Source organism: Vipera ursinii, assembly GCF_947247035.1.
Source record: "Vipera ursinii genome assembly, chromosome: 1".
Classification (NCBI taxonomy): Eukaryota; Metazoa; Chordata; class Lepidosauria; order Squamata; family Viperidae; genus Vipera; species Vipera ursinii.
In genome coordinates, this window is record NC_139512.1 from 218,124,247 (window position 1) to 218,143,399 (window position 19,153).

Below are 19,153 nucleotides of genomic sequence, written 5' to 3' on the forward strand. Positions count from 1 at the left end.
GTATTATGGGGATTTTTTAAAAAAAATTAGCACGCCTGACCATATTAACTTGTTCTCTGCTGTGATCCAAGTAGCTCGAGGTAGCTTTCAGCAATGCAGGTTTTTTCACTAATAACATGAAAATGATTCTTAGAAGCTTCCAAGAACATCTTAAATGTCCTCTTGAAGAAATGGTATGGGGCTATAATGATCATGCCACCATCTTTATCTTTATTAGACTTATATACCACCCTTCTCCCGTAGGACTCAGGGCAGTTCACAAGGTTTTTAAAATAACAATACAACAATTACAAAAATTAAGAACAGTTAAAATGATTACATTTAAACCTTGAATAAATATAAAACCCCAATTAAAATCCAATTAAAACCCCAATTAATACTCTCAGTCCAGGCCAGAAAGCTCAAAGAGCCAGGTCTTCAGGTCCCAGTGGAATGAACGAAGGTCAGGGGCAGTCCTGAGCTCTACGGGCAGCTGGTTCCAAAGGGCAGGCGCGCCCACAGAGAAGGCCCTCCCCCTGGGTGTTATCCGCCGGCAATCTTTTACCGGCGGTAACCTGAGAAGACCCTCCCTGTGGGAGCGCACAGGACGAAGGGAGCTTGATGCCGGCAGCAGGTGTTCCCTCAGATATCCCGGACCCAAGCCATTTAGGGCTTTATAGGTCATCACCACCATGTATGAACAGTAAAATAGAACAAGCCCACATTAGGTACAGAGAAGAAAATCTACTGCAAGAAGCTACCATGCACCATTTAAAATAGGTACACAAAACTGACATGTCAAATGCATAATGTGCTACATATTCAAAATGCTACATATACAACAGACTACAAACAATGTCAGTATGGAGTTCACAAAATGTATTGGGAAGGAAGATATAAGAACGTTATCAGTAGTCTAGGTAGCTTAGAATGCCCAGATGGCATTCTTTTTCATCTCATATTTAAAGTAATTTATGTTGCTTGTTAAACTGCAAAAAAGTTGCTTGTTAAACTGCAGTAAATCCAAAATAATACTTTGCAAGACTTCCATTCTTTAGTTATCAGAATCTTATCTCAGAAACTACAATCCTAGCAAAAATACACCTGTATCACTTACAAACTGAAAAAAATAATAGTGATACGCTCTAACATTACAAAACTCAAAATATTGCAGGAAACAATTCATATCGCTGAGCATGGGCACAATAATTTAATATTCAATATAAAGCAATATATCAATGTTATTCTCAACGTTTATTCAAGGGTTTAACAAGATTTGTGTCACAGAGTCACAAATGGCAATAACTGTACATGCTTTTTTTCCCTTTTACCCAGAATGTCGTAAGCATTCAAATGATGACCAAACCCTGCTGGCTATGTTATGTTATTTCAGTATCTTGAGTTCATTACAAAACAGGATGAAACAAACAAAAGCAATAAAATAACAAAACCCTGGAGTTTTCAACAAAGCCATCATGGCTGCTTTGTAAAAACATGCCTTATGTTTTTGGGTATCGGTTTTTACTAATTTCTCTTAATATATTTTAAACAATAATAGTTGCAGTGGAATTCTTTGTTTGTGATACTATTAAGATAATTGAGTGGCTAATAAAACCAGCTTTTACATGTTTTAATAGAATTTGCTCTTTGTCTTTTTTCTGCTCTTGTGTGAAAAGCACTCCTTTTTAATGCTTTTTAGGGCCCTTTTCTATTAGTTTCAAAGAAGCACAGACATTTGTCTCAAGCTTAATTCTGCAACCAAATGGATATTTTACCATAGTCATATACATATTCTAGAGTACTTTCAAATCAATGTTCTTCATAATTCACTGTCTTTTGTTTTCCACCAAGTGTCAATGAGACATAGAATGTCAGAAGTCATTTTGTATTCTGGCACTAATCTCTGCTCACCAATGTGGTTGTGTAAGGTTCATCACAAAATCTTGATTAGAAGAAGACAAAATAGCATTGTTTTGCACATGTTTGTATTTTTTTTTAATTCCCAAATGTCATATCAAGCTTTACTACATGATACATCATCTGATCCTCTGTTTTAAACAGATCTATCTGTATTTTGTTTATATAATTATTATTATTACTATATGCAGGTATATCACTACATTTTTAAACTAAAAAAGGCAGCATTTCAATTTTGTATCAATAGTACTTTAATATCCTTCCCTTTCTATCACAAAAAGTACTTTTAACTCATTTTTAAGTTTAATTTATTTTTTAAAAATGAGCAGAATTGCTATAGATCTACAGAAACTATAAACTTCAGGTACTGTACAACCTACTGAATTTAGAAAGATTTACTTTCACTGAGACTCAGAGGAGAACGTTGTAATTCTCCTCAGCCAAGGCTTCTGGTGTCCAATTGCCTATGATTTTACTTTCTCTATGTTTTTCTTTTGTTGTACTTGTATTTTGGTCTGTGACCGCAAACAAATAAATTATTATTATTATTATTATTCACTGAGACTGTCATTAACGTGTTTATTATTACCATTCTATACTACAAGTAAAAGGCACACTAATCTTATTTACACAACAAAGTCAAGTCCAGTATAGATCACTATTGCCCTGACATACATACTGGGTTCTAATAGAAAATTTGATTCTACGTAGATTGACAGGTTGTTGTTTTTTTTAATCCCATTTATATCCCGCCCTTCTCCGAAGACTCAGGGCGGCTTACAATCTAAGCACAAATCAATGTGCTTAGCAAAGGTTAATTGAACCACAGCAGGTCATATAAATGGTGCAATGGGTGGCAAACAAATTTAATAATAAATGATAAAAAAATAAATATTTAAAGCTTTTCACTTATCTAACTTTAGAAAAGCTCAAGATCTTTAGATTGACCATTACTTATCATTGCAAGCAATGCAACCTGATGCTAATCAATAATCAATATTAGGAAAATCAAGGTTTTTTTTAAACAAAAAAATCTCAAACTGCAGTTTTAATCCATCCCAGTACTCCAATTCAAATCTAGTTATATGCTAACGATATAATGCAATCCTATTCACTATGAACTCATAGATATAGAATAACAATCACCTTATCACCCAGTTAGCATCCCATTTTCCCAGAAATGTGGGAATGAAGAAATCTCATTAGAAGAGCATTAAGAAACATCCATTTACAGTTACATTGGTATCTTGAAAATGCACTGTAACCATAAAAAGTGCATGAACCTTAGAAAATGTAATTTTTCAGAGTATTAAAGTCTTCACTATAAATATGGTAGTCCAGAAACAATAATAGGGTAAGATTGAACATGTTCAAAAATGCACCACAGACATTGGGGCCATAAATAGGATGTAAAATAAAAGCCAGACATCCTAAAAACATGAATATCTCAAAGATGTCTGTCAATCAGAAAGCTCTTCTCCCAGCATTAAGAAACTAGAAGGAAATTTTTTTTTTTAATCAAGGAGCAATGGGATGGTGGAATATATTCAACTTACAGGTAGTTCTTGATGAAAGACCATTCATTTAATGACTACTTTGAAATTTCAGTAGTACTGACAAAAATGACTTAGGACTGAGCTTTAATACATCCACATTTTTACATTTCTTAAATGAATACAAATTGATTACACTAGTGAATCACAGGATGGTTCGACTGAAGAAATAGTTTATTTCTTTGTTGCATCTCTCCTGTCACACAAACCATTACAGGAGAGATCTCGACTTACAACCGTTCAAAGTTACAATGGCACTGAAAATAGTGACGTGTGTTTTTCACACTTGCGACCCTTGCAAAATCCCCATGGTCATGTGATCAAAATTCAGGCACTTGGCAACTGGCATGTAATTTACGACAACTGCACTGTCGTGGGATCATGTGATCTCCATTTGTAACCTCCGTAGCTGGCTTCCGACAGACAAAAGTCAATGGGGGAAGGCAGATTCAGTTAAAGACCGCACAATTCACTTAAGAGCAGTGATTCGTATAACTGTGGCAAAAAAGGTCACAGAATGGGGAAAAACTCACTTAACGATGGCCTTGCTTAGGAACAGAAAGTTTGGGCTCAATTGTGGTCATAAGTCGAGGATTACCTGTACAACAGTCCTGTTTGCATGATACAAATGAAACTAATACTGTAATTCTTTCTCAGTCAATTTACCCATCTGAACACCAACTGGGCAGGTCAACAATCATATTTCAACATCTCGTTTTTAGCCTGCTGTCTTAACATCAAAGTGACTCTCTTTGGTTCTCTGAACAACCACAGTGTTGATTATTCACTGTCACTTTCCTCAACATTTCTTGCCTTTTTACTGCTTTGCCCTTAGGAGGATGGGAAAAAAAACTAAAAATCAATGGTATGACACAGTCAGAATCAATCTGGACAAACTCAAAGGAGATTCAGCTATCTGCACCAGTTCTGCCCCTTTCATTGTTTGCATGACATGGGGAGAGACAACCTAAAGAAGCCACAGAGATGGAGTATCAAGATAAGCTTTATTTTTACAGGGACTCTCTTTGACTTCATCTTATGGGTCACTGAAAGACATAGCTGGATATCAGATAATTTACATGCCAGTGGAAGACCAGGTCTGTAGATCCATTCTCTACTAACTGCTATGATGTAAGTTTCTGTGAAATGTTTCAAACAAATCTAGAAAATAATCATTAAAGTATAATAAATCACACAGACTGACATGTGCAGGTGTAGTAGGTTATTTCTTGCTGCCAAATTTAAGTACAACAATACTCCTGTAAGCTGTTCTGGTTAATTAGCCATAATTAGAAGTTACAGTTTCCACAGTAACCTTACCTCTGACAAAGATGTTTCAGTTATAGTCTGAACAGATATTCCAATGTAAAAGCTTTGAATTTCAAACTCAATAGTAATAAGCATAACATATAATCCATACAATGTTCACTCCAGACATGAAATTTAGACTACAGCGTTATTTGCCGTTAAATTAAATTAAATTGGATGTCTGGCTATTCAAGAAACCTTATTGTTATTTTGAGTATGACAAATGCAATCCTAATTTGTATGCTTTCTGCGCTACAGCTTTTTTCAACTCCACATTCACAACTCTTATCTATAAAAAATATAGCAGTTCATGGGAAAAAATACCTTCAGTTTATAGTCAAGTAATAACTTTATGAAGATTAACAAAAATAACAAAAAACATGCTTTCCCCCCATACAGTCAGTCATCCACACTTTCTATGTCAGACATGTCAAACACAAGGCCCGGGGGCCAGATCCGGCCCACGAAGTGCTTTCATGCGGCCCGCGAAGCCATCCTGGAAACAGTGAGGGAACGGCCCCCACTGCCTTGACCCTGGCCCAGAGACCCTCCTTCTGCCAGAGACCCTCAGATCTGTCCCACTCCTGCCCAGGCCTCCATAAGCACCCTTGATGCGAATGATGTAGAGCTGGCCATGCCCACCCGGTAGGCCATACGCACTTTAGCCACGCCCACCCAGGCCACACCCACCCATCCCCGTGAGGGCAACTGCAATGCTGATGCGGCCCTCAATGAAATTGAGTTTGACACCCCTGTTCTATGTGGTTTCCCTCCCTCATATACAGGAAGTATTTTCTCACCTTATATGCATGGGTGAGAAGTAGCAAGTTTTTTTAAAACAATAAAAGCGTTACTTTTTGCAGATTCTCCTGACCCTCTAAGGCTAGTTTATTTGCAATTGCTAGGACAGAGGAAGTATTATAAATAAAGTCTGAATTCAAAGGCAGTATAGTCCTTGATTTATGACTGTTCATTTAACAACAGTTCAAAGTTACAGCTGTTTTGTAGTGACTTATGATCTGTCCTCAAAATTACCATGTCATGATCCCTCAGTCACGATTGCAATTTAGGCGCTGGGCAACTGGCTCACATTTGCAATGACTGCGGAAAATGGGGGTCACACGATACAATTGGCATCTTCCCAGCTGTTGTCCAATCAGCAAAGTCAATTGGGGAAGCCGCATTCGCTCATCAACCATGTGATTCACTTAATGACTGTGGTAAAAATGAGTTAAATCAGGTCTGATTATGTGATGAGTCACTTAACAACCACATTGCTTAGGGACCAAAGTTCTTGTAGTGAAAGCTCACCCGTAAAGCAGGGTACGTCTTCCAGTTTCTGAGAAAGGCTTGTGTCAGGGGTTAGATAACATAAAAGGTTGCTGCAACACGGCATACCAGGCTGAGCTACCGTGGAGAATTGTTCCGATGCCAGGCTGTTCTCAGACAGGACCTTAAATACAAACAGCTCTCAGCTTCTTGATGAGGCTGAACACAGCTAGAATTGATGTATTCTGACTGGCAGCACCAGCCTGCTCCCAAATAGCTTTGCCTCTGCACCAGATGATTCTTTGAGCAAGTCCACTTCCTTTCTCCCTGCTGACTTTTCACATGGCAAGAACAGTAAGTATTCTTGTGAACTAAATGAATGAATGTTCTCACTCACAAGGGACAAGAACAAGTGGGTCATAATGCTGTTTCTTCTTACTAGGAGGAGATAGTTATCTCCTAGGGCAGGGGTCCGTGGACTGACACTGGTCCACAGCATGTCAGCAAGCAGGCCACACATACAAGCACATCCCCTCTAGTTTGTAGAAAAACCTTTCTCCATGGCACTGGTCCCTGGTGCCCAAAAGATTGGGGACCTCTGTCCTAGGGCAATGATGGTGAACCTTTTGGGCTTAGCATGACAAATATTTGGAATACTCCTAAACTGAATCTGCTGATGTGCCACTTACCCTACCCACAAAACAAGAGAGAAAAAATTCTTTCCATATTAATTTATCTTTTAAAAAATACAACCCAATCATATGTGGCACTGTGTATTATATTAAAAAAAATCAAATAATTACAAAAATGAAATAGAAGCAAAACAAACTCATTTGCAGAGGGTCTGGAGGCCATGTGACAGTGTAAATGTTTGGAGGTTGTGCACGACCATGCCACATTCTCATGCACCCTCCACAGTCCCCCCAAATTACTCAAAAGCAGGCATGCTTTTGAAAATAGTTTTTGTCATGTATTGGTGAATACTAACATGTTCCCCTATATGTCAGGCATGTCGTCTTTGGCACATGTGTCATAGGTTTCCCAGCACTGTCTTAATTCTATGTCTGATTCCTTTGGTCCTTCTCCTATGAAGAATATTCTTCAGTCACCGACCTGATTCTGCTTCTCAGCAATTAGTGTTGAAATTCCACATACAGACAAGTATAAATCAACTATATAGCCTGCTAGTCAAGACACACTGCTCCCTATGTAAGCAAGGTTTCAGTGGTAACAGCTCTAAGCATCTAGGACAGATCTGTCAACAACTGTCCACATATATTCTTTCTGGTCATCAATCTACACCCTTCATTTCTCACCAATTGCCTGCTTTCTTCCACCAAGTAGCAACGACATCTGAAATCTTGTACAGTGTAAGATTAAGGCATCAAAATCCAACCCTTCACTGTTATTCTGAGTTTAAGGGAAAGCAAGATGACTATATTGCTCAACTTGACTATTAAAAGTCTTTTTTGCTTCAAAATGTGCAGATGTTCTCACTCTAAATGAGCAGAAAATGGGAAGTTGTTAGGTAGGGAATGCTGTGTATGTAAATAGTAGGTTTGCACTTCATTTCTAGATACTTTTCAATTCAAGAATATCTTCACTGGTGGCTTTGTAAGTTTTAATAAAAGTTATTTGTACATTATAAAAAAGCAAGTCAACTGAAATTTACAAAAAACATTGTCTACAATCACTTTAATGGAGGAACCTGACAGAAATTTATTTTATTTCCATGGTTTAGCCAAATGGATTTGTAGGGGAAAATATTTTAAGTAGTCAGAGACACCTCTTTAAAAAAGTATAAAAGTTAATTTTACTTGCAGCATGTCTTAAAATGAGAGCAAAGTCTAACAGAAGAAAAGGGGACAGGTTGTATACCTATTTTGTCACATAATAGATTAAGACTGTCTTCTGATTCAGAATCTGTGGTCAGCTGAAAAACAACAGAGATAATCCACTAAGTTAGTTATCGGATGACTTAATTTGTTGCCCCAAAATCTACATCTGACCCAGTAACAGGAAAATATGCTTCATATTTTCTCATTCTATTTTTTCCCCTTGAACAATAAGTGACCAATTAACAAAGCTTTCTCTTACAAGAGTCTGGGGTTTGTTTTAGGTTCCATACATAAAAAGATTTCTGAAGGAAATCTTCTAAAACATTTCTTTTATCATGATTGACAAAACCAGCAAGGGTTGAATGATCTTATCCTAACATTGCCAGTTGAGGTGCTGGTGTTAGATAATTGGGAGACTGTGAGATATAAATCTTCCCTTTGGACTGAAAAATGGCTGGGTGACTTTAGGTCAGTCACTGTCTTAGCCCAGCCTACTCACAACATTGTTGTTGTAGGGAAAATGAAAAGGAGCATTACATATGCCACCTGGAACTGTACAAAAAAAAAAAGTAAGATATGAATCTAATAATGACTTAAATAAATACATGTTCCTAAAGAAGGCTGCCATCTCTTGCTTCCACTAAACATAATTTAGAATTATGGTCCAAATTACCATAACATAAGTCATCTTGCAATAATGTGTTTTAACATGATTTACTGATTTATTGTAACTATGACTTATTGAGCAAACCAGACTAGCTTGATTCACATATAAACTGAAATCAGAGGTACACATTGAAGGACTCACTCTCTTCTACAGGACAATTCATGAGTGAAGTGAGTCCAAAATAATTCAGTCATTTGTGTGTGTTTGTGTTGAATGTCATATTTAAGGGAAAAACTGATGCTTTAAGCCTGCAACTGATTAACAACTAACATAACAAAACTGGGTCTACTTGGGAACCTAGACCTTATCTCTGGAATGTGCGAAGCTGAGTGCAACTCTTAAGACAATAGCAGTTGTGCACTCCATAAACAATAGTTTATAAACTATAGTCAACAGCTTCATATGTCATGCAAAACCCAAATAAATTACATTACAGTAGTGTTAGCCCAATATGTGAACCCCAGATTTGAGTATCTCAGAAAGGACAATACTCAAATTAAGGTTTTGATTTTGAGAATTTAACAAAGCAAGCAAGACTTTTATTCTTTCTAGAACAGCCATAATCTGATTTTACAATCTTTATTTTCCTGAAGGAGTCAATCTTTTCCTATCTCAAGTTATCTCACTCAAACCATACAATTCTTCTATCTTCCTGGTGCAACTGGCAATTATATTAAGAGAAAAAGAGAACGTTATACAGATGTGCAAACTTTTCTATGCCCAAGCCATTCTATATGGTGCAACAGCTGCATTTGGAAGATCCATGGCTGAACTGAAGCATATGTATTTTGGATATTGGGGTACGTGCATGGAATGAAATATGGCGCAGGCCAAAATACATTTGTTCTAAGCACAATTAATGGGGGAAGAAAAGGAAATCAGCTCATTGGCAGCTGAGAGGAGGGAGAGAAGGGAAGGGATTGGAAAGATTCCGGCAGTAGAATCCCAGTCTAATAGCTGATGTCAGACTGGAAGGGGACTGTCACCACCACAGAGAGGAAAAGTTACAAAGGCTAGTATGATGTGAGGACAGAGAGAAAAGGGAAAGTGCTAGGAAGAACAGGCTGGGAGCAAGTGGCCTGCTGAGATAAGCCACACTGGGACATTGGTTGTTAGGAGAAGGAAGGCTTGGGGACAAACATGGGGGAGGTGGGCTGGTGGGAATATTGCATTGAGAGATAATAGGCAATGACTACTAATCTTCCCTATTCACTCTGTAAATCAGGGGTCTTCAAACTTGGCCCTTTTATGACTTGTGGACTTCAACTCCCAGAATTCCTCAGCCAGGCAGGGCCAAGTTTGAAGAGCCCTGCTGTAAATCATTCTGTCATCTCCCTTAATTTTGTTTCTGCCAAACTCCAGCTGATCTGAAATGATTTGGCAGAACTTCCAGAGCAAATGATTAGTTCAAAGTTCAAAACAAAAGTTATTTTCTGTTTCAGGTCCACTCTTGCTATTACAGAATAGCAAGTCAAGCCACCGGCTTATCTACAGTCAGCCCTGAGCAGCAACAGCTTTACAAGGATTCAGGTGAGGAACTTCCCAACCTGACATATCACCTGAACACTGATGCAAGTAAAGCTTGCTTGTTTCTTGGTTGGTTTATTAAACAAATCTATATAGCCATTCAACTCACACATTGGTGACCAACATTTAAAAAAATCTACCGCCTAATAAAAACTCATTTTAAAAAACACCTCCACCTCTCATGCAATGTGATCAAATGAGCCATTTGATTAGCTCCTTCTCCATTCGAGGTCCCAAGGCCTGCTGATAAAACCATGGGCTTTTTTGGGTTTCACCACACGTGCTTTACCACTGAGCTAAGATGGTTTCTGGCAGCTGAAAATGATGGCAGCAGATAATGTTAGGTAAGGTAACTTGAAAAAGGACTGAAATTTTAACAGGTGTGATTGAAAATTATTTGACAGACTATCTGACAGGTCTCTTTGATAAATATGAGCATTATCCTCTTTTCTGGCTACACTACCAATAGCTATCAAAATTTCTTGAATTTTGAGAAAATCAGTACTTTTGGAGAATATTTGGAATGGTTACCGTATTACTGCAGGAAGTTTATTGTACTCATTATTATTTTCTAATACTAGAAATACTAATACTAATTATCATCATACATACATATTTACCTAGAAACCCATAATACTATTCTCTTTCAGGTAAGCAACATTATGCAAAATACAGACAGGGATGTAGAACAAATAAATAATAATAATTAATATATAAAGGTAAAGGTAAAGGTTCCCCCGCACATGCGTGCTAGTCGTTTCCGACTCTAGGGGCCGGTGCTCATCTCCGTTTCAAAGCCGAAGAGCCAGCGTTTGTCCGACGACGTCTCCGCGGTCATGTGGCCGGCATGACTAGACACCAAAGGCGCACGGAACGCTGTTACCTTCCCACCGTAGTGGTCCCTATTTTTCTACTTGCATTTTTACGTGCTTTCGAACTGCTAGGTTGGCAGAAGCTGGGACGAGTAACAGGCGCTCACTCTGCTACGCGGCACTCGGGATTCGACCCGCCAAACTGCCGACCTTCCGATCGACAAGTTCAGCGTCCTAACCCACTGAGCCACCGCGTCCCTCCACTGAGCCACCGCGTCCCTTAATATATATAAAGGCAAATAAATTAAAGGCATGAGTTTAAAAAACTGAAGGAAATATTTCATATATCTAGTTTACACTAACATCATTTATCATTTTTTCAGACCATCCTTACTTCTACCACATCCATACATGGATTCATACAGTGCCTTTTCTTTTAAACTTTTCACCTTTTCCTCAGGTTCTTATCAATTTGATGGGTTAAGGGCTGGGTTTTTAACATGGTTTTAATTACTGTTTATATCGGGCATAATATTTAATTGTTTTTTAACTTTTGTACTTCGTTTTTAATATTTATTGCCCTGTACACCGCCCTGAGTCCTTTGGGAGAAGGGCGGTATAAAAATTTAATAAATATAAATATATAAATTTGATTTAGTCATGACCTTCTCGTGCTTGCCATTCCTCTCAGCTAATTCAATTTGCCTTCATATTTTTGATTTGCAATTCAATTATTTATTCCCTTATATGAAGTATAAGTAAAGATAGTCCACAACTTTTAACTGTTGTTTGTAGTTGTTTGTAGTTTCCATAGGGTTAGAAAGGATGTTTTCTGGCCCGTACAGCATTTCTGGCCATTGTACAATGTTGTAAACCACCCCCCACCCCCACCCCCGTCAGATTGCCCTTTGGCAATCTGTTTGCACTAACAACCAGTTGCTAGCTACCTTGCAGTCATGTGATCACCATTTGCAAGCTTCTCTGCTAGCTTCCCCAGTCAGTCAACGGGGCACTTTTAGAGTCTTCCAAACAAGAATAGCACTCTTGTATCTGCATTTTTTTCACCTATAACCTTCTCACTGTTCCAAGCAGTTTTCACTTCCTCATTCCTTACGTCTACTTTCCCTTCACTCTGTTGGAAAATTAATCTACAGTTTTTTCATATAGAAGTTGTACTTTCTCTTCCTATAGTTGCTACACTGTCACTCTAGTTTCTTCCACTCTGTTTCTTTCTTTATAGTTTTTTTCTCAATATTTTCACCAATGACTTCAAACAAACCCAAGTAAGACTGAAATAAGGTGCTTCCACATCAACAAGATGGCCCACCATGAACTAAATATACAGTTTGAGAATACTTTTCTTGCTCATAACAAACACCAAAATACCTTGGGGTAACTCTCAAGAAAACATTGTTCTTCAGGGAACATCTCAAGAAGATGGCAGCCTAACTGCAATCAAGAAATAACATCCATCAAAAACTGTGTGGTCTGCCTGAAGTTCCTCTGCTTCCACCTTGCGATCTTCAGCTCTTGGCCTTGTCTTTTCAGCAGCAGAATACTGTTCCTCAATCTAGATAAACAGAAGCCATAACAGACCAATCCACACACAGCTGAATCACACTATGTGCATCATATTGGGCACAAGAAGATCTACCCCAACTTTCTGATTACCAGATTTTACTCATATTCCTCCAGCCCATGTACAAAATGCTCTACTCCGAGCATGTAAGAAAATAATTAATAATATTCACCTGCCAATATCCCTGATGCTATAAATAGGCTTTGCTCCAGACATCCACCTATTGGGACAGCCAGAAACTTGCTGAACAACAACTGCAATCTGCTTGAGGTGTGGATGCAATAAGAGCCCTCTACTGCTTCTCCAGAGTGTTACATGGCGAGTGCGCTAGACTCCTCCATAAATGGGGAAAGCTATCCTCTTTGGGATGTAGCTGTGGTGCTCCAAAGCAGACAGTGCAACATATTGTGGAACTCTCAAGTGCATATCAAGGAAACCTCAGTTTTGTTTTTTTAATCCCATTTATATCCCGCCCTTCTCCGAAGACTCAGGGTGGCTTACAATCTAAAGCACAAATCAATGTGCTTAGCAATAGCCTTCATTCTATGTATATGCCTGCTTATTATTAGGGCTTTCGCCCCCCCCCCCCAAGTGGCATTATTACAAAGTCAGCTTATTGCCCCCAACAATCTGGGTCCTCATTTTACCTACCTCGGAAGGATGGAAGGCTGAGTCAACCTTGAACCTGGTGGGACGTGTTTCTGAATGCAACTCTATTATATATTGACTATATAAATGGTCTATGAATTTGTAAATAAAGAGTTTCCTATTTGCTCATTGAGAATGTAATTGTGATGTGTTTTTTACATTTTTGCCAGATGTTAAATAAATAAATTTCTCAAACCTACTGAGAACACTATCAAAAAACGTCTACCATATTCAGCATCTTGGATAATCTGTTCTATTTATTTAGATTTACATACCCCCCCAAGTCAAATATCTGTGATTCAAGGTAGCATATATCAACTAAAAACCAATAAAAAACAATAATTATAGGTAAGCATAAGACAAAAATAAATAAATAAATAAATAATATTTCTGAGGCCAGCCAGACATGGAATCCCAGAAATGAGCTCATCTACTGTCCTGGACAAGTACCTGGGGGAAAAGCAGAATTTCAACCCTTTCTAGAAGGCCAACAGGTCTTCCTTTTATTCTCTGAATCTTTCATCAGAAACAATCCAATAAATCACAATTTTAGATTTATATCATTCCTTTGTTGCAAATAAACCAAGTATTTGAAACAGACCCCCTTTTTAAGTAGGTGTTCCCCAGTTACTATTCTAATTCATTCTTGGAATGGTTCAATCACTTTTTCTGAATTTTCCCATCATTTCACCTTACAGAGTATTTTCCATTAGATTGCATTCCCCTAACATTCATCACCGATTCTTCCATTATCACTATTCACTGGAGTGTGATATGCTATTATTACTACCCTGTGGATTTGCTTTTAATATAATTTTATTAAAGAAGTTTTCAACAGAATAAAATCGTAGATTTTGAATTTCAGAGAATAAGGAAAAGTAATTTTAAAAAGAAAAAAAAAGAAAAAACTAATAAAGTGACTTCCAATTATCTTAACAGCAGTTATAAGAGCATTTATATTTTACCCTTTCTTCTTTCCATAATCTACCCTTTCTAATCATCAAATCCATAATTCACCAGTTCACTTCTTTTTTCAGCAAAAAAACTCCATAAGGGGTTTCCAGTCACTAATAAAAGTAATTGTTGATCTTTCTTTAAGCCAACAAGTTAATTTTGCCATCTCTGCTAGTTCCATCATCTTCATCAATCATTCCTACATTGTGGATATTTCATAATCTTTTCATTTCTGTATATGTGGTAGTCTTGCAGCAATAAACTAATACGTGGGTTTATATTTTCATACAAGTAATTATCTATAGATGGTCCTTGACTTACAACCTCAACTGAGCCCCAAATTTCCATTGCTAAGACAGACAGCTGTTAAGTGAGTTTTGCTCCATTTTATGATCTCTCTTATCATAGCTGGTAAGGGAATCACTGCAGTTGTTAAGTTAGTAACATGGTTGCTCAGAGAATCTGGCTTCTCGTCTGTCAGAAGGTTGCAAAAGGTAATCACATGACCCTGGGACACTGCAGCCGTCATAAATACATGCCAGTTGCCAAGCATCTGAACTCTGACCATGTGACCATGGAGATGCTGAAATGGTCATAAGTGTAAAAACCAGTCATAAGTCACTTTTTTCAGTCTCGTAACTTTAATGGTTACTAAGTGAATGGTTGTAAGTCGAGGACTACGTGTATATGATACTAATACTAAGGTATTTCTGATATTTAGCCGTTTCATTCTTAATTCAACAATAGCTAAATTTCCGGAATTGCTCCAATCTTGTTCTACTCATTATAAAACCCCAATGAAGTCATCAATTCACCTCAATAAGATCAGACCTCCATCATTCCAATCTATTGTTTCCTTTCCCTTAGTTTGACAGACATTCAACATACTATTATTATTCCATTCATTAAGTTATATTATTTTCCATTCACTCTTCTTACATTCCAAATAGAAATCTCCTATTTGACGCACACAAGTCCTCCACTGGCCATCATAGCACTGATTGACTGAGGTTTTTAATAAGGATACAATTTTATCTTGAGCAAAGGAGAGATGAATGAAACATTTTTCCTGCTGAACAGTTATATTCCATTTATTAAAAAAGTCAATCTCATACAAATTAAAAGAGGTTTGAAAACTCTAATTGGAGTGGTCTTTTGCGTATTGTGAATCTTCTTTTCCACAGAAAAAAACTGTATCAAATAACAGTTTGGCAATATTCGATATTGTAATTCAGGAAGGAGAACCAAAAGACTGATCTACACATTGTAATGAAATTTTCAGTCTTCTTCTTTTGTTCAAATAATAAGCTTATCTGACTGATAGGAATGAAAATGATTAGTGAATGTATGTTGTTTGTTAAAAGAGTTTTTTCAAAATAGATTTCACTAGTACTATTCAAAGAAAATTAAACAAAAATAATAATAAAAAACCGTCCAACAGTTTTAATGGAAAACGAGTAACAGCAAATATCACATAATAAAGTTACTCTGCTTTCTCATGTCCATAGTCTATGTTCTAATTTTGGGGGGAGGAGAGGTGGCTATAATTCAGATATAAATACTAAAGATTCAGCTGTAAGAATTGGGATTAAAGAAATATGACTGCTTAGAAGAAGAATTATAACATTTGCACTAATGCCCTTGGTATTGGTATTTAGGAAATCTTGTTATTTATTAATTATGAATTGTATCCTGACCTTCATAAATTACCAAAAAATACAGTGTCAACTACAAGTACTCCTCAACTTACAACCAGTTGCTTAGCTACCTTTCCAACTTACAACTGACCACCCGCCAAGAGACTTACAACCTGGTTTTGAAGTTCTAACATTGCCCAACCCCCAAGACCACCACTGTCGCTTAATGACAATCACACAAAAAGATCATAAAATTGGGTCTGGTCTGATTACATGGTGATGACCAACACTGTTGTTTAATAATGACATCGTATCAAATAAGTAGAAGCAAATCCTATCTACCTTGTTTTGCTGTTATTGACAGCATCCTAGTAAATCTCTCCCCTTCATGGATTACTGCCTTGTCGTGGCGAAGGGGCTTGCGTAATTCAATGAAGCTATGAGCTATGCCGTGCAGGGCCACCCAAGACGGACAGGTCATAGCAGAGAGTTCTGACAAAACGTGATCCACTGGAAAAGGAAATGGCAATCCACTCCAGTATCTTTGCCATGAAAATCCTATGGACAGTACCAAAAGGCAATACGATATGACACTGGAAGATGAGGCCCTCAGGTTGGAAGGCGTCCAATATGCTACTGGGGAAGAGCAGAGGGCTAGTACTAGTAGTGCCAGAAAGAATGAAGTGACTAGGCCAAAGCCGAAAGGACGCTCAGCTGTGGACGTATCTGGTGGTGAAAGGAAAGTCCGAAGCTGTAAAGATTTTTTCTCCATAGGAACCTGGAATGTAAGATCCATGAATCAAGGCAAGCTAGACGTGGTCAAACAAGAGATGACAAGACTGAACATCGACATCTTAGGTATCAGCGAACTAAAATGGGACAGGAATGGGTGAATTTAATTCAATGACCATCAGGTAGACTACTGCGGGCAAGAATCCCTCAGAAGAAATGGAGTAGCCTTCATAGTCAATAAAAGAGTAGGAAAAGCAATACTGGGATACAATCCTCAAAATGACAGAATGATCTCGGTTCGAATCCAAGGCAAACCATTCAATATCACAGTAGTCCAAGTCTATGCCCCAAAGACCAGTGCTGAAGAGGATGAAATTGACTGGTTCTATGAAGCCCTACAGCACCTTATAGAACTAACACCAAAAAATGATGTCCTTATCATCATGGGGGATTGGAATGCTAAAGGAGGAAGCCAAAAGATAACCAGAATAACAGGCACGTTTGGCCTTGGAGTACAAAATGAAGCAGGGCACAGGCTGATAGAATTTTGTCAAGAGAATACGATGGTCATAGCAAACACTCTTTTCCAACAACCCAAAAGACGGCTCTACACATGGACATCACCAGACGGTCAACACAGAAATCAGATTGACTATGTGCTCTGCAGCCAAAGATGGAGAAGCTCTATATAGTCAGTAAAAACAAGACCAGGAGCTGACTGTGGCTCAGACCATGAGCTTCTGACTGCAGTTTAGGCTTAAACTGAAGAAAGTAGGGAAAAGCACTAGGCCACTCAGGTATGAATTAAATCATATCCCGGTTGAATATACAGTAGAGGTGACAAATAGATTTAAGGAATTAGATCTGATAGAGTGCCTGAAGAACTATGGACGGAGGTTCGCAACATTGTACAACAGGTAGCAACCAAAACCATCCCAAAGAAAAAGAAATGCAAGAAAGCAAAATGGCTGTCTGAGGAAGCTTTGCAAATAGCTGAGAAAAGGAGGGAAGCGAAAGGCAAGGGAAAAAAAGAAAGATACGCCCAATTGAATGCAGAATTCCAGAGAATAGCTAGAACAGATAAGAATGCCTTCTTAAATGAACAGTGCAAAGAAATAGAAGAAAACACTAGACTAGGGAGGACCAGCGATCTTTTCAAGGAAATTGGAGAGATGAAGGGAACATTTAATGCAAAAATGGGCATGATAAAGGACCAAAATGGCAGGGACCTAACAGAGGCAGAAGAGATTAAGAAGAGGTGGCAAAATTACACAGAAGAACTATACAAGAATGAGCTTAACGTCCCTGATAATCACAACGAGGTGGTCACTGACCTTGAACCAGACATCCTAGAATGTGAAGTGAAGTGGGCCTTAGAAAAGCTGAGCAACAACAAAGCTAGTGGAGGTGACAGTATTCCAGCTGAGCTATTCAAAATCTTAAAAGATGATGCAGTAAAAGTGCTACACTCAATTTGCCAGCAAATTTGGAAAACCCAACAGTGGCCGCAGGATTGGAAAAGATCAGTTTACATTCCCATTCCAAAGAAAGGCAGTGCCAAAGAATGTTCAAACTATCGCACCATTGCACTCATTTCTCATGCTAGTAAAGTTATGCTTAAAATCCTACAAGCTAGACTTCAGCAGTTTGTGGATCGAGAACTACCAGAAGTACAGGCAGGATTTCGAAGAGGCAGAGGAACTAGAGATCAAATTGCCAACATACGCTGGATCATGGAGAAAGCTAGGGAGTTCCAGAAAAACATCTATTTCTGCTTCATTGACTATGCTAAAGCCTTTGATTGTGTGGATCACAACAAACTGTGGCAAGTTCTTAAAGAGATGGGAGTACCAGACCATCTTATTTGTCTCTTGAGAAACCTATATGCGGGTCAAGAAGCAACAGTGAGAACTGAACACGGAACCACTGATTGGTTCAAAATTGGGAAAGGAGTCCGGCAAGGCTGTATACTGTCGCCCTGCCTATTTAACTTATATGCAGAGCACATTATGAGAAAGGCAGAGCTAGATGAATCAAAAGTTGGAATTAAGACTGCCAGGAGAAATATCAACAACCTAAGATATGCAGATGACACCACACTAATGGCAGAAAGTGAAGAAGAACTAAAGAGCATCTTGTTGTGGGTGAAGAAGGAGAGTGCAAAACTTGGGTTGAAACTTAACATTAAGAAAACCAAAATCATGTTATCTGGCCCTCTGAATTCCTGGCAAATAGATGGGGAAGAAATGGAGGTAGTGACAGATTTTATTTTCCTGGGCTCCAAGATTGCTGCAGATGGGGACTATAGCCAAGAAATTAAAAGATGCTTGCTCCTCGGGAGGAAAGCCATGGCAAATCTAGACAGCACACTAAAAAGCAGAGACATCACCCTGTCAACAAAAGTGCGTATAGTCAAGGCTATGGTCTTCCCAGTTGCAATGTATGGCAGTGAAAGTTGGACCATAAAAAAGGCTGAGCGCCAAAGAATTGAGGCCTTTGAACTATGGTGCTGGAGAAGACTCCTGCGACTCCCTTGGACTGCAAGGCGATCAAACCGGTCAGTCCTAGAAGAGATCAACCCTGACTGCTCTTTAGAAGGCCAGATCCTGAAGCTAAAACTCACTTTGGCCACCTAATAAGAAGGAAGGGCTCACTGGAGAAGAGCCTAATGCTGGGGAAGATTGAGGGCAATAGAAGAATGGAACGACAGAGAATGAGGTGGCTGGATGGAGT

The 19,153-nt window shown here is 38.3% G+C and overlaps 1 protein-coding gene across 2 annotated transcripts in view; it reads right to left on the reverse strand.

Moving 5' to 3' along the window:
- The window catches only part of ASAP2 (ArfGAP with SH3 domain, ankyrin repeat and PH domain 2), a 95,226-nt gene that overhangs the window by 69,183 nt on the left and 6,890 nt on the right, over positions 1 to 19,153 (reverse strand). The window lies entirely within an intron of this gene.